Source organism: Osmia lignaria, unplaced genomic scaffold (assembly GCF_051020975.1).
Source record: "Osmia lignaria lignaria isolate PbOS001 unplaced genomic scaffold, iyOsmLign1 scaffold0013, whole genome shotgun sequence".
Taxonomy (NCBI): Eukaryota; Metazoa; Arthropoda; class Insecta; order Hymenoptera; family Megachilidae; genus Osmia; species Osmia lignaria.
Window position 1 is genome coordinate 11,205,568 of NW_027478167.1, and position 17,823 is coordinate 11,223,390.

Genomic DNA, 17,823 nt, shown 5'->3' on the forward strand with positions numbered 1-17,823 from the left:
TATCTCAAAGAAAGGGGCCACGGTGTTTCTGTATCTCTATTATGTTGGTGCGGCTTCGGAACTTTTAAATATCTTGATATATCTCGAGAACTACGCATCAGATCAAAAAATATCATAGAACATAAAAAGTAGGAAACTTAATTCTCTACAAAAAAGGTCTCTTAACATTTTGCCATAGCTCTCTTCGTTTCCGAGATATTTGCAGATTTATCTCAAGGGAAGGGGCCTGACGGACATATTTCGAGATATTTCTTCTTCTTGATGTTCTTCTTCTGCACAGCTAAGCTGGAAGTGGCATTTGCAGCTTGCAATAGTGCAGAGTTATCTCAAAGAAAGGGGCCACGGTGTTTCTGTATCTCTATTATGTTGGTGCGGCTTCGGAACTTTTAAATATCTTGATATATCTCGAGAACTACGCATCTGATCAAAAAATATCATAGAACATAAAACGTAGGAAAGTTAATTCTCTACAAAAAAGGTCTCTCAACATTTTGCCATAGCTCGCTTCGTTTCCGAAATATTTGCAGATTTATCTCAAGGGAAGGGGCCTGACGGACATATTTCGAGATATTTCTTCTTCTTGTTGTTCTTCTTCTGCACAGCTAAGCTGGAAGTGGCATTTGCGGCTCGCACTAGTGCAGAGTTATCTCAAAGAAAGGGGCCACGGTGTTTCTGTATCTCTATTATGTTGGTGCGGCTTTGGAACTTTTAAATATCTCGATATATCTCGAAAACTACGCTTCTCACCAAAAAATATCATAGAACATAAATTGTACGAAACATAATTCTCTACAAAAAAGGTCTCTTAACATTTTGCCATAGCTCGCTTCGTTTCCGAGATATTTGCAGATTTATCTCAAGGGAAGGGGCCTGACGGACATATTTCGAGATATTTCTTCTTCTTGTTGTTCTTCTTCTGCACAGCTGAGCTGGAAGTGGCATTTGCAGGTCGCAATAGTGCAGAGTTATCTCAAAGAAAGGGGCCACGGTGTTTCTGTATCTCTATTATGTTGGTGCGGCTTCGGAACTTTTAAATATCTCGATATATCTCGAAAACTACGCTTCTGATCAAAAAATATCATAGAACGTAAATTGTAGGAAACATTATTCTCTACAAAAAAGGTCTCTTAACATTTTGCCATAGCTCGCTTCGTTTCCGAGATATTTGCAGATTTATCTCAAGGGAAGGGTCCTGATGGACATATTTCGAGATATTTCTTCTTCTTGTTGTTCTCCTTCTGCACAGCTAAACTGGAAGTGGCATTTCCAGCTCGCAATCGTGCAGAGTTATCTCAAAGAAAGGGGCCACGGTGTTTCTGTATCTCTATTATGTTGGTGCGGCTTCGGAACTTTTAAATATCTTGATGTATCTCGAGAACTACGCCTCTGATCGAAAAATATCATAGAACATAAAAAGTAGGAAACTTAATTCTCTACAAAAAAGGTCTCTTAACATTTTGCCATAGCTCGCTTCGTTTCCGAGATATTTGCAGATTTATCTCAAAGGAAGGGGCCTGACGGACATATTTCGAGATATTTCTTCTTCTTGTTGTTCTTCTTCTGCACAGCTGAGCTGGAAGTGGCATCTGCAGGTCGCAATAGTGCAGAGTTATCTCAAAGAAAGGGGCCACGGTGTTTCTGTATCTCTATTATGTTGGTGCGGCTTCGGAACTTTTAAATATCTCGATATATCTCGAAAACTACGCTTCTGATCAAAAAATATCATAGAACATAAATTGTAGGAAACATAATTCTCTACAAAAAACGTCTCTTAACATTTTGCCAGAGCTCGCTTCGTTTCCGAGATATTTGCAGATTCAGCTCAAAGGAACTGGCCTGACGGACATATTTCGAGATATTTCTTCTTCTTGTTGTTCTTCCTCTGCACAGCTAAGCTGGAAGTGGCATTTGCAGCTCGCAATAGTGCAGAGTTATCTCAAAGAAAGGGGCCACGGTGTTTCTGTATCTCTATTATGTTGCTGCGGCTTCGGAACTTTTAAATATCTTGATATATCTCGAGAACTACGCATCTGATCAAAAAATATCATAGAACATAAAAAGTAGGAAACTTAATTCTCTACAAAAAAGGTCTCTTAACATTTTGCCATAGCTCGCTTCGTTTCCGAGAATATTTGCAGATTTATCTCAAGGGAAGGGGCCTGACGGACATATTTCGAGATATTTCTTCTTCTTGTTGTTCTTCTTCTGCACAGCTGAGCTGGAAGTGGCATTTGCAGGTCGCAATAGTGCAGAGTTATCTCAAAGAAAGGGGCCACGGTGTTTCTGTATCTCTATTATGTTGGTGCGGCTTCGGAACATTTAAATATCTCGATATATCTCGAAAACTACGCTTCTGATCAAAAAATATCATAGAACATAAATTGTAGGAAACATAATTCTCTACAAAAAACGTCTGTAAGATTTTGCCATAGCTCGCTTCGTTTCCGAGATATTTGCAGATTCAGCTCAAAGGAACTGGCCTGATGGACATATTTCGAGATATTTCTTCTTCTTGTTGTTCTTCCTCTGCACAGCTAAGCTGGAAGTGACATTTGCAGCTCGCAATAGTGCAGAGTTATCTCAAAGAAAGGGGCCACGGTGTTTCTGTATCTCTATTATGTTGGTGCGGCTTCGGAACTTTTAAATATCTTGATATATCTCGAGAACTACGCATCTGATCAAAAAATATCATAGAACATAAAAAGTAGGAAACTTAATTCTCTACAAAAAAGGTCTCTTAACATTTTGCCATAGCTCGCTTCGTTTCCGAGATATTTGCAGATTTATCTCAAGGGAAGGGGCCTGACGGACATATTTCGAGATATTTCTTCTTCTTGTTGTTCTTCTTCTGCACAGCTAAGCTGGAAGTGGCATTTGCGGCTCGCACTAGTGCAGAGTTATCTCAAAGAAAGGGGCCACGGTGTTTCTGTATCTCTATTATGTTGGTGCGGCTTCGGAACTTTTAAATATCTCGATATATCTCGAAAACTACGCATCTCATCAAAAAATATCATAGAACATAAATTGTAGGAAACAGAATTCTCTACAAAAAAGGTCTCTTAACATTTTGCCATAGCTCGCTTCGTTTCCGAGATATTTGCAGATATATCTCAAGGGAAGGGGCCTGACGGACATATTTCGAGATATTTCTTCTTCTTGTTGTTCTTCTTCTGCACAGCTAAGCTGGAAGTGGCATTTGCGGCTCGCACTAGTGCAGAGTTATCTCAAAGAAAGGGGCCACGGTGATTCTGTATCCCTATTATGTTGGTGCGGCTTCGGAACTTTTAAATATCTCGATATATCTCGAAAACTACGCTTCTGATCAAAAAATATCATAGAACATAAATTGTAGGAAACATAATTCTCTACAAAAAACGTCTCTTAACATTTTGCCATAGCTCGCTTCGTTTCCGAGATATTTGCAGATTCAGCTCAAAGGAACTGGCCTGACGGACATATTTCGAGATATTTCTTCTTCTTGTTGTTCTTCCTCTGCACAGCTAAGCTGGAAGTAGCATTTGCAGCTCGCAATAGTGCAGAGTTATCTCAAAGAAAGGGGCCACGGTGTTTCTGTATCTCTATTATGTTGGTGCGGCTTCGGAACTTTTAAATATCTTGATATATCTCGAGAACTACGCATCTGATCAAAAAATATCATAGAACATAAAAAGTAGGAAACTTAATTCTCTACAAAAAAGGTCTCTTAACATTTCGCCATAGCTCGCTTCGTTTCCGAGATATTTGCAGATTTATCTCAAGGGAAGGGGCCTGACGGACATATTTCGAGATATTTCTTCTTCTTGTTGTTCTTCTTCTGCACAGCTAAGCTGGAAGTGGCATTTACAGCTCGCAATCGTTGCAGAGTTATCTCAAAGAAAGGGGCCACTGTGTTTCTGTATCTCTTATTATGTTGGTGCGGCTTCGGAACTTTTAAATATCTTGATATATCTCGAGAACTACGCATCTGACCAAAAAATATCATAGAACATAAAAAGTAGGAAACTTAATTCTCTACAAAAAAGGTCTCTTAACATTTCGCCATAGCTCGCTTCGTTTCCGAGATATTTGCAGATTTATCTGAAGGGAAGGGGCCTGACGGACATATTTCGAGATATTTCTTCTTCTTGTTCTTCTTCTTCTGCACAGCTAAGCTGGAAGTGGCATTTGCGGCTCGCACTAGTGCAGAGTTATCTCAAAGAAAGGGGCCACGGTGTTTCTGTATCCCTATTATGTTGGTGCGGCTTCGGAACTTTTAAATATCTCGATATATCTCGAAAACTACGCTTCTGATCAAAAAATATCATAGAACATAAATTGTAGGAAACATAATTCTCTATAAAAAACGTCTCGTAACATTTTGCCATAGCTCGCTTCGTTTCCGAGATATTTGCAGATTCAGCTCAAAGGAACTGGCCTGACGGACATATTTCGAGATATTTCTTCTTCTTGTTGTTCTTCCTCTGCACAGCTAAGCTGGAAGTGGCATTTGCAGCTCGCAATAGTGCAGAGTTATCTCAAAGAAAGGGGCCACGGTGTTTCTGTATCTCTATTATGTTGGTGCGGCTTCGGAACTTTTAAATATCTCGATATATCTCGAAAACTACGCTTCTGATCAAAAAATATCATAGAACATAAATTGTAGGAAACATAATTCTCTACAAAAAACGTCTCTTAACATTTTGCCATAGCTCGCTTCGTTTCCGAGATATTTGCAGATTCAGCTCAAAGGAACTGGCCTGACGGACATATTTCGAGATATTTCTTCTTCTTGTTGTTCTTCCTCTGCACAGCTAAGCTGGAAGTGGCATTTGCAGCTCGCAATAGTGCAGAGTTGTCTCAAAGAAAGGGGCCACGGTGTTTCTGTATCTCTATTATGTTGGTGCGGCTTCGGCACTTTTAAATATCTTGATATATCTCGAGATCTACGCATCTCATCAAAAAATATCATAGAACATAAAAAGTAGGAAACTTAATTCTCTACAAAAAAGGTCTCTTAACATTTTGCCATAGCTCGCTTCGTTTCCGAGATATTTGCAGATTTATCTCAAGGGAAGGGGCCTGACGGACATATTTCGAGATATTTCTTCTTCTTGTTGTTCTTCTTCTGCACAGCTAAGCTGGAAGTGGCATTTGCGGCTCGCACTAGTGCAGAGTTATCTCAACGAAAGGGGCCACGGTGTTTCTGTATCCCTATTATGTTGGTGCGGCTTCGGAACTTTTAAATATCTCGATATATCTCGAAAACTACGCTTCTGATCAAAAAATATCATAGAACATAAATTGTAGGAAACATAATTCTCTACAAAAAACGTCTCTTAACATTTTGCCATAGCTCGCTTCGTTTCCGAGATATTTGCAGATTTATCTCAAGGGAAGGGGCCTGACGGACATATTTCGAGATATTTCTTCTTCTTGTTGTTCTTCTTCTGCACAGCTAAGCTGGAAGTGGCATTTCCAGCGCGCAATAGTGCAGAGTTATCTCAAAGAAAGGGGCCACGGTGTTTCTGTATCTCTATTATGTTGGTGGGGCTTCGGAACTTTTAAATATCTTGATATATCTCGAGAACTACGCATCAGATCAAAAAATATTATAGAACATAAAAAGTAGGAAACTTAATTCTCTACAAAAAAGGTCTCTTAACATTTTGCCATAGCTCTCTTCGTTTCCGAGATATTTGCAGATTTATCTCAAGGGAAGGGGCCTGACGGACATATTTCGAGATATTTCTTCTTCTTGATGTTCTTCTTCTGCACAGCTAAGCTGGAAGTGGCATTTGCAGCTCGCAATAGTGCAGAGTTATCTCAAAGAAAGGGGCCACGGTGTTTCTGTATCTCTATTATGTTGGTGCGGCTTCGGAACTTTTAAATATCTTGATATATCTCGAGAACTACGCATCTGATCAAAAAATATCATAGAACATAAAACGTAGGAAACTTAATTCTCTACAAAAAAGGTCTCTCAACATTTTGCCATAGCTCGCTTCGTTTCCGAGATATTTGCAGATTTATCTCAAGGGAAGGGGCCTGACGGACATATTTCGAGATATTTCTTCTTCTTGTTGTTCTTCTTCTGCACAGCTAAGCTGGAAGTGGCATTTGCGGCTCGCACTAGTGCAGAGTTATCTCAACGAAAGGGGCCACGGTGTTTCTGTATCTCTATTATGTTGGTGCGGCTTCGGAACTTTTAAATATCTCGATATATCTCGAAAACTACGCTTCTGATCAAAAAATATCATAGAACATAAATTGTAGGAAACATAATTCTCTACAAAAAAGGTCTCTTAACATTTTGCCATAGCTCGCTTCGTTTCCGAGATATTTGCAGATTTATCTCAAGGGAAGGGGCCTGACGGACATATTTCGAGATATTTCTTCTTCTTGTTGTTCTTCTTCTGCACAGCTAAGCTGGAAGTGGCATTTGCGGCTCGCAATAGTGCAGAGTTATCTCAAAGGAAGGGGCCACGGTGTTTCTGTATCTCTATTATGTTGGTGCGGCTTCGGAACTTTTAAATATCTCGATATATCTCGAAAACTACGCTTCTGATCAAAAAATATCATAGAACATAAATTGTAGGAAACATAATTCTCTACAAAAAAGGTCTCTCAACATTTTGCCATAGCTCGCTTCGTTTCCGAGATATTTGCAGATTTATCTCAAGGGAAGGGGCCTGACGGACATATTTCGAGATATTTCTTCTTCTTGTTGTTCTTCTTCTGCACAGCTAAGCTGGAAGTGGCATTTGTGGCTCGCAATAGTGCAGAGTTATCTCAAAGGAAGGGGCCACGGTGTTTCTGTATCTCTATTATGTTGGTGCGGCTTCGGAACTTTTAAATATCTCGATATATCTCGAAAACTACGCTTCTGATCAAAAAATATCATAGAACATAAATTGTAGGAAACATAATTCTCTACAAAAAAGGTCTCTTAACATTTTGCCATAGCTCGCTTCGTTTCCGAGATATTTGCAGATATATCTCAAGGGAAGGGGCCTGACGGACATATTTCGAGATATGTCTTCTTCTTGTTGTTCTTCTTCTGCACAGCTAAGCTGGAAGTGGCATTTACAGCTCGCAATAGTGCAGAGTTATCTCAAAGAAAGGGGCCACGGTGTTTCTGTATCTCTATTATGTTGGTGCGGCTTCGGAACTTTTAAATATCTTGATATATCTCGAGAACTACGCATCAGATCAAAAAATATCATAGAACATAAAAAGTAGGAAACTTAATTCTCTACAAAAAAGGTCTCTTAACATTTTGCCATAGCTCTCTTCGTTTCCGAGATATTTGCAGATTTATCTCAAGGGAAGGGGCCTGACGGACATATTTCGAGATATTTCTTCTTCTTGATGTTCTTCTTCTGCACAGCTAAGCTGGAAGTGGCATTTGCAGCTTGCAATAGTGCAGAGTTATCTCAAAGAAAGGGGCCACGGTGTTTCTGTATCTCTATTATGTTGGTGCGGCTTCGGAACTTTTAAATATCTTGATATATCTCGAGAACTACGCATCTGATCAAAAAATATCATAGAACATAAAACGTATGAAACTTAATTCTCTACAAAAAAGGTCTCTCAACATTTTGCCATAGCTCGCTTCGTTTCCGAAATATTTGCAGATTTATCTCAAGGGAAGGGGCCTGACGGACATATTTCGAGATATTTCTTCTTCTTGTTGTTCTTCTTCTGCACAGCTAAGCTGGAAGTGGCATTTGCGGCTCGCACTAGTGCAGAGTTATCTCAAAGAAAGGGGCCACGGTGTTTCTGTATCTCTATTATGTTGGTGCGGCTTTGGAACTTTTAAATATCTCGATATATCTCGAAAACTACGCTTCTCACCAAAAAATATCATAGAACATAAATTGTACGAAACATAATTCTCTACAAAAAAGGTCTCTTAACATTTTGCCATAGCTCGCTTCGTTTCCGAGATATTTGCAGATATATCTCAAGGGAAGGGGCCTGACGGACATATTTCGAGATATTTCTTCTTCTTGTTGTTCTTCTTCTGCACAGCTAAGCTGGAAGTGGCATTTACAGCTCGCAATAGTGCAGAGTTATCTCAAAGAAAGGGGCCACGGTGTTTCTGTATCTCTATTATGTTGGTGCGGCTTCGGAACTTTTAAGTATCTTGATATATCTCGAGAACTACGCATCTGATCAAAAAATATCATAGAACATAAAAAGTAGGAAACTTAATTCTCTACAAAAAAGGTCTCTTAACATTTTGCCATAGCTCGCTTCGTTTCCGAGATATTGGCAGATATATCTCAAGGGAAGGGGCCTGACGGACATATTTCGAGATATTTCTTCTTCTTGTTGTTCTTCTTCTGCACAGCTAAGCTGGAAGTGGCATTTGCAGCTCGCAATAGTGCAGAGTTATCTCAAAGAAAGGGGCCACGGTGTTTCTGTATCTCTATTATGTTGGTGCGGCTTCGGAACTTTTAAATATCTTGATATATCTCGAGAACTACGCATCTGATCAAAAAATATCATGGAACATAAAACGTAGGAAACTTAATTCTCTACAAAAAAGGTCTCTCAACATTTTGCCATAGCTCGCTTTGTTTCCGAGATATTTGCAGATTTATCTCAAGGGAAGGGGCCTGACGGACATATTTCGAGATATTTCTTCTTCTTGTTGTTCTTCTTCTGCACAGCTAAGCTGGAAGTGGCATTTGCGGCTCGCAATAGTGCAGAGTTATCTCAAAGAAAGGGGCCACGGTGTTTCTGTATCTCTATTATGTTGGTGCGGCTTCGGAACTTTTAAATATCTTGATATATCTCGAGAACTACGCATCAGATCAAAAAATATCATAGAACATAAAAAGTAGGAAACTTAATTCTCTACAAAAAAGGTCTCTTAACATTTTGCCATAGCTCTCTTCGTTTCCGAGATATTTGCAGATTTATCTCAAGGGAAGGGGCCTGACGGACATATTTCGAGATATTTCTTCTTCTTGATGTTCTTCTTCTGCACAGCTAAGCTGGAAGTGGCATTTACAGCTCGCAATACTGCAGAGTTATCTCAAAGAAAGGGGCCACGGTGTTTCTGTATCCCTATTATGTTGGTGCGGCTTCGGAACTTTTAAATATCTCGATATATCTCGAAAACTACGCTTCTGATCAAAAAATATCATAGAACATAAATTGTAGGAAACATAATTCTCTACAAAAAACGTCTCTTAACATTTTGACATAGCTCGCTTCGTTTCCGAGATATTTGCAGATTCAGCTCAAAGGAACTGGCCTGACGGACATATTTCGAGATATTTCTTCTTCTTGTTGTTCTTCCTCTGCACAGCTAAGCTGGAAGTGGCATTTGCAGCTCGCAATAGTGCAGAGTTATCTCAAAGAAAGGGGCCACGGTGTTTCTGTATCTCTATTATGTTGGTGCGGCTTTGGAACTTTTAAATATCTCGATATATCTCGAAAACTACGCTTCTGATCAAAAAATATCATAGAACGTAAATTGTAGGAAACATAATTCTCTACAAAAAAGGTCTCTTAACATTTTGCCATAGCTCGCTTCGTTTCCGAGATATTTGCAGATTCAGCTCAAAGGAACTGGCCTGACGGACATATTTCGAGATATTTCTTCTTCTTGTTGTTCTTCCTCTGCACAGCTAAGCTGGAAGTGGCATTTGCAGCTCGCAATAGTGCAGAGTTATCTCAAAGAAAGGGGCCACGGTGTTTCTGTATCTCTATTATGTTGGTGCGGCTTTGGAACTTTTAAATATCTCGATATATCTCGAGAACTACGCTTCTGATCAAAAAATATCATAGAACATAAATTGTAGGAAACATAATTCTCTACAAAAAAGGTCTCTTAACATTTTGCCATAGCTCGCTTCGTTTCCGAGATATTTGCAGATATATCTCAAGGGAAGGGGCCTGACGGACATATTTCGAGATATGTCTTCTTCTTGTTGTTCTTCTTCTGCACAGCTAAGCTGGAAGTGGCATTTACAGCTCGCAATAGTGCAGAGTTATCTCAAAGAGAGGGGCCACGGTGTTTCTGTATCTCTATTATGTTGGTGCGGCTTCGGAACTTTTAAATATCTTGATATATCTCGAGAACTACGCATCTGATCAAAAAATATCATAGAACATAAAAAGTAGGAAACTTAATTCTCTACAAAAAAGGTCTCCTAACATTTTGCCATAGCTCGCTTCGTTTCCGAGATATTTGCAGATTTATCTCAAGGGAAGGGGCCTGACGGACATATTTCGAGATATTTCTACTTCTTGTTGTTCTTCTTCTGCACAGCTAAACTGGAAGTGGCATTTCCAGCTCGCAATAGCGCAGAGTTATCTCAAAGAGAGGGGCCACGGTGTTTCTGTATCTCTATTATGTTGGTGCGGCTTCGGAACTTTTAAATATCTTGATATATCTCGAGAACTACGCATCTGATCAAAAAATATCATAGAACATAAAAAGTAGGAAACTTAATTCTCTACAAAAAAGGTCTCTCAACATTTTGCCATAGCTCGCTTCGTTTCCGAGATATTTGCAGATTTATCTCAAGGGAAGGGGCCTGACGGACATATTTCGAGATATTCCTTCTTCTTGTTGTTCTTCTTCTGCACAGCTAAGGTGGAAGTGGCATTTGCGGCTGGCACTAGTGCAGAGTTATCTCAAAGAAAGGGGCCACGGTGTTTCTGTATCCCTATTATGTTGGTGCGGCTTCGGAACTTTTAAATATCTCGATATATCTCGAAAACTACGCTTCTGATCAAAAAATATCATAGAACGTAAATTGTAGGAAACATAATTCTCTACAAAAAAGGTCTCTTAACATTTTGCCATAGCTCGCTTCGTTTCCGAGATATTTGCAGATTCAGCTCAAAGGAACTGGCCTGACGGACATATTTCGAGATATTTCTTCTTCTTGTTGTTCTTCCTCTGCACAGCTAAGCTGGAAGTGGCATTTGCAGCTCGCAATAGTGCAGAGTTATCTCAAAGAAAGGGGCCACGGTGTTTCTGTATCTCTATTATGTTGGTGCGGCTTTGGAACTTTTAAATATCTCGATATATCTCGAGAACTACGCTTCTGATCAAAAAATATCATAGAACATAAATTGTAGGAAACATAATTCTCTACAAAAAAGGTCTCTTAACATTTTGCCATAGCTCGCTTCGTTTCCGAGATATTTGCAGATATATCTCAAGGGAAGGGGCCTGACGGACATATTTCGAGATATGTCTTCTTCTTGTTGTTCTTCTTCTGCACAGCTAAGCTGGAAGTGGCATTTACAGCTCGCAATAGTGCAGAGTTATCTCAAAGAGAGGGGCCACGGTGTTTCTGTATCTCTATTATGTTGGTGCGGCTTCGGAACTTTTAAATATCTTGATATATCTCGAGAACTACGCATCTGATCAAAAAATATCATAGAACATAAAAAGTAGGAAACTTAATTCTCTACAAAAAAGGTCTCCTAACATTTTGCCATAGCTCGCTTCGTTTCCGAGATATTTGCAGATTTATCTCAAGGGAAGGGGCCTGACGGACATATTTCGAGATATTTCTACTTCTTGTTGTTCTTCTTCTGCACAGCTAAACTGGAAGTGGCATTTCCAGCTCGCAATAGCGCAGAGTTATCTCAAAGAGAGGGGCCACGGTGTTTCTGTATCTCTATTATGTTGGTGCGGCTTCGGAACTTTTAAATATCTTGATATATCTCGAGAACTACGCATCTGATCAAAAAATATCATAGAACATAAAAAGTAGGAAACTTAATTCTCTACAAAAAAGGTCTCTCAACATTTTGCCATAGCTCGCTTCGTTTCCGAGATATTTGCAGATTTATCTCAAGGGAAGGGGCCTGACGGACATATTTCGAGATATTCCTTCTTCTTGTTGTTCTTCTTCTGCACAGCTAAGGTGGAAGTGGCATTTGCGGCTGGCACTAGTGCAGAGTTATCTCAAAGAAAGGGGCCACGGTGTTTCTGTATCCCTATTATGTTGGTGCGGCTTCGGAACTTTTAAATATCTCGATATATCTCGAAAACTACGCTTCTGATCAAAAAATATCATAGAACGTAAATTGTAGGAAACATAATTCTCTACAAAAAAGGTCTCTTAACATTTTGCCATAGCTCGCTTCGTTTCCGAGATATTTGCAGATTCAGCTCAAAGGAACTGGCCTGACGGACATATTTCGAGATATTTCTTCTTCTTGTTGTTCTTCCTCTGCACAGCTAAGCTGGAAGTGGCATTTGCAGCTCGCAATAGTGCAGAGTTATCTCAAAGAAAGGGGCCACGGTGTTTCTGTATCTCTATTATGTTGGTGCGGCTTTGGAACTTTTAAATATCTCGATATATCTCGAGAACTACGCTTCTGATCAAAAAATATCATAGAACATAAATTGTAGGAAACATAATTCTCTACAAAAAAGGTCTCTTAACATTTTGCCATAGCTCGCTTCGTTTCCGAGATATTTGCAGATATATCTCAAGGGAAGGGGCCTGACGGACATATTTCGAGATATGTCTTCTTCTTGTTGTTCTTCTTCTGCACAGCTAAGCTGGAAGTGGCATTTACAGCTCGCAATAGTGCAGAGTTATCTCAAAGAGAGGGGCCACGGTGTTTCTGTATCTCTATTATGTTGGTGCGGCTTCGGAACTTTTAAATATCTTGATATATCTCGAGAACTACGCATCTGATCAAAAAATATCATAGAACATAAAAAGTAGGAAACTTAATTCTCTACAAAAAAGGTCTCCTAACATTTTGCCATAGCTCGCTTCGTTTCCGAGATATTTGCAGATTTATCTCAAGGGAAGGGGCCTGACGGACATATTTCGAGATATTTCTACTTCTTGTTGTTCTTCTTCTGCACAGCTAAACTGGAAGTGGCATTTCCAGCTCGCAATAGCGCAGAGTTATCTCAAAGAGAGGGGCCACGGTGTTTCTGTATCTCTATTATGTTGGTGCGGCTTCGGAACTTTTAAATATCTTGATATATCTCGAGAACTACGCATCTGATCAAAAAATATCATAGAACATAAAAAGTAGGAAACTTAATTCTCTACAAAAAAGGTCTCTCAACATTTTGCCATAGCTCGCTTCGTTTCCGAGATATTTGCAGATTTATCTCAAGGGAAGGGGCCTGACGGACATATTTCGAGATATTCCTTCTTCTTGTTGTTCTTCTTCTGCACAGCTAAGGTGGAAGTGGCATTTGCGGCTGGCACTAGTGCAGAGTTATCTCAAAGAAAGGGGCCACGGTGTTTCTGTATCCCTATTATGTTGGTGCGGCTTCGGAACTTTTAAATATCTCGATATATCTCGAAAACTACGCTTCTGATCAAAAAATATCATAGAACGTAAATTGTAGGAAACATAATTCTCTACAAAAAAGGTCTCTTAACATTTTGCCATAGCTCGCTTCGTTTCCGAGATATTTGCAGATTCAGCTCAAAGGAACTGGCCTGACGGACATATTTCGAGATATTTCTTCTTCTTGTTGTTCTTCCTCTGCACAGCTAAGCTGGAAGTGGCATTTGCAGCTCGCAATAGTGCAGAGTTATCTCAAAGAAAGGGGCCACGGTGTTTCTGTATCTCTATTATGTTGGTGCGGCTTTGGAACTTTTAAATATCTCGATATATCTCGAGAACTACGCTTCTGATCAAAAAATATCATAGAACATAAATTGTAGGAAACATAATTCTCTACAAAAAAGGTCTCTTAACATTTTGCCATAGCTCGCTTCGTTTCCGAGATATTTGCAGATATATCTCAAGGGAAGGGGCCTGACGGACATATTTCGAGATATGTCTTCTTCTTGTTGTTCTTCTTCTGCACAGCTAAGCTGGAAGTGGCATTTACAGCTCGCAATAGTGCAGAGTTATCTCAAAGAGAGGGGCCACGGTGTTTCTGTATCTCTATTATGTTGGTGCGGCTTCGGAACTTTTAAATATCTTGATATATCTCGAGAACTACGCATCTGATCAAAAAATATCATAGAACATAAAAAGTAGGAAACTTAATTCTCTACAAAAAAGGTCTCCTAACATTTTGCCATAGCTCGCTTCGTTTCCGAGATATTTGCAGATTTATCTCAAGGGAAGGGGCCTGACGGACATATTTCGAGATATTTCTTCTTCTTGTTGTTCTTCTTCTGCACAGCTAAACTGGAAGTGGCATTTCCAGCTCGCAATAGCGCAGAGTTATCTCAAAGAGAGGGGCCACGGTGTTTCTGTATCTCTATTATGTTGGTGCGGCTTCGGAACTTTTAAATATCTTGATATATCTCGAGAACTACGCATCTGATCAAAAAATATCATAGAACATAAAAAGTAGGAAACTTAATTCTCTACAAAAAAGGTCTCTCAACATTTTGCCATAGCTCGCTTCGTTTCCGAGATATTTGCAGATTTATCTCAAGGGAAGGGGCCTGACGGACATATTTCGAGATATTCCTTCTTCTTGTTGTTCTTCTTCTGCACAGCTAAGGTGGAAGTGGCATTTGCGGCTGGCACTAGTGCAGAGTTATCTCAAAGAAAGGGGCCACGGTGTTTCTGTATCCCTATTATGTTGGTGCGGCTTCGGAACTTTTAAATATCTCGATATATCTCGAAAACTACGCTTCTGATCAAAAAATATCATAGAACATAAATTGTAGGAAACATAATTCTCTACAAAAAAGGTCTCTTAACATTTTGCCATAGCTCGCTTCGTTTCCGAGATATTTGCAGATTTATCTCAAGGGAAGGGGCCTGACGGACATATTTCGAGATATTTCTTCTTCTTGTTGTTCTTCTTCTGCACAGCTAAACTGGAAGTGGCTTTTCCAGCTCGCAATAGTGCAGAGTTATCTCAAAGAGAGGGGCCACGGTGTTTCTGTATCTCTATTATGTTGGTGCGGCTTCGGAACTTTTAAATATCTTGATATATCTCGAGAACTACGCATCTGATCAAAAAATATCATAGAACATAAAAAGTAGGAAACTTAATTCTCTACAAAAAAGGTCTCTTAACATTTTGCCATAGCTCGCTTCGTTTCCGAGATACTTGCAGATTTATCTCAAGGGAAGGGGCCTGACGGACATATTTCGAGATATTTCTTCTTCTTGTTGTTCTTCTTCTGCACAGCTAAGCTGGAAGTGGCATTTGCGGCTCGCACTAGTGCAGAGTTATCTCAAAGAAAGGGGCCACGGTGTTTCTGTATCTCTATTATGTTGGTGCGGCTTTGGAACTTTTAAATATCTCGATATATCTCGAAAACTACGCTTCTCACCAAAAAATATCATAGAACATAAATTGTACGAAACATAATTCTCTACAAAAAAGGTCTCTTAACATTTTGCCATAGCTCGCTTCGTTTCCGAGATATTTGCAGATTTATCTCAAGGGAAGGGGCCTGACGGACATATTTCGAGATATTTCTTCTTCTTGTTGTTCTTCTTCTGCACAGCTAAACTGGAAGTCGCTTTTCCAGCTCGCAATAGTGCAGAGTTATCTCAAAGAGAGGGGCCACGGTGTTTCTGTATCTCTATTATGTTGGTGCGGCTTCGGAACTTTTAAATATCTTGATATATCTCGAGAACTACGCATCTGATCAAAAAATATCATACAACATAAAAAGTAGGAAACTTAATTCTCTACAAAAAAGGTCTCTTAACATTTTGCCATAGCTCGCTTCGTTTCCGAGATACTTGCAGATTTATCTCAAGGGAAGGGGCCTGACGGACATATTTCGAGATATTTCTTCTTCTTGTTGTTCTTCTTCTGCACAGCTAAGCTGGAAGTGGCATTTGCGGCTCGCACTAGTGCAGAGTTATCTCAAAGAAAGGGGCCACGGTGTTTCTGTATCTCTATTATGTTGGTGCGGCTTTGGAACTTTTAAATATCTCGATATATCTCGAAAACTACGCTTCTCACCAAAAAATATCATAGAACATAAATTGTACGAAACATAATTCTCTACAAAAAAGGTCTCTTAACATTTTGCCATAGCTCGCTTCGTTTCCGAGATATTTGCAGATTTATCTCAAGGGAAGGGGCCTGACGGACATATTTCGAGATATTTCTTCTTCTTGTTGTTCTTCTTCTGCACAGCTAAACTGGAAGTGGCTTTTCCAGCTCGCAATAGTGCAGAGTTATCTCAAAGAGAGGGGCCACGGTGTTTCTGTATCTCTATTATGTTGGTGCGGCTTCGGAACTTTTAAATATCTTGATATATCTCGAGAACTACGCATCTGATCAAAAAATATCATAGAACATAAAAAGTAGGAAACTTAATTCTCTACAAAAAAGGTCTCTTAACATTTTGCCATAGCTCGCTTCGTTTCCGAGATATTTGCAGATTTATCTCAAGGGAAGGGGCCTGACGGACATATTTCGAGATATTTCTTCTTCTTGTTGTTCTTCTTCTGCACAGCTAAGCTGGAAGTGGCATTTGCGGCTCGCACTAGTGCAGAGTTATCTCAAAGAAAGGGGCCACGGTGTTTCTGTATCCCTATTATGTTGGTGCGGCTTCGGAACTTTTAAATATCTCGATATATCTCGAAAACTACGCTTCTGATCAAAAAATATCATAGAACATAAATTGTAGGAAACATAATTCTCTACAAAAAACGTCTCTTAACATTTTGCCATAGCTCGCTTCGTTTCCGAGATATTTGCAGATTCAGCTCAAAGGAACTGGCCTGACGGACATATTTCGAGATATTTCTTCTTCTTGTTGTTCTTCCTCTGCACAGCTAAGCTGGAAGTCGCATTTGCAGCTCGCAATAGTGCAGAGTTATCTCAAAGAAAGGGGCCACGGTGTTCCTGTATCTCTATTATGTTGGTGCTGCTTCGGAACTTTTAAATATCTCGATATATCTCGAAAACTACGCTTCTGATCAAAAAATATCATAGAACATAAATTGTAGGAAACATAATTCTCTACAAAAAACGTCTCTTAACATTTTGCCATAGCTCGCTTCGTTTCCGAGATATTTGCAGATTCATCTCAAGGGAAGGGGCGTAACGGACATATTTCGAGATATTTCTTCTTCTTGTTGTTCTTCTTCTGCACAGCTAAACTGGAAGTGGCATTTCCAGCTCGCAATAGTACAGAGTTATCTCAAAGAAAGGGGCCACGGTGTTTCTGTATCTCTATTATGTTGGTGCGGCTTCGGAACTTTTAAATATCTTGATATATCTCGAGAACTACGCATCTGATCAAAAAATATCATAGAACATAAAAAGTAGGAAACTTAATTCTCTACAAAAAAGGTCTCTTAACATTTTGCCATAGCTCGCTTCGTTTCCGAGATATTTGCAGATTTATCTCAAGGGAAGGGGCCTGACGGACATATTTCGAGATATTTCTTCTTCTTGTTGTTCTTCTTCTGCACAGCTAAGCTGGAAGTGGCATTTGCGGCTCGCACTAGTGCAGAGTTATCTCAAAGAAAGGGGCCACGGTGTTTCTGTATCCCTATTATGTTGGTGCGGCTTCGGAACTTTTAAATATCTCGATATATCTCGAAAACTACGCTTCTGATCAAAAAATATCATAGAACATAAATTGTAGGAAACATAATTCTCTACAAAAAACGTCTCTTAACATTTTGCCATAGCTCGCTTCGTTTCCGAGATATTTGCAGATTTATCTGAAAGAAAGGGGCCTGACGGACATATTTCGAGATATTTCTTCTTCTTGTTGTTCTTCTTCTGCACAGCTAAGCTGGAAGTGGCATTTGCGGCTCGCACTAGTGCAGAGTTATCTCAAAGAAAGGGGCCACGGTGTTTCTGTATCTCTATTATGTTGGTGCTGCTTCGGAACTTTTAAATATCTCGATATATCTCGAAAACTACGCTTCTGATCAAAAAAT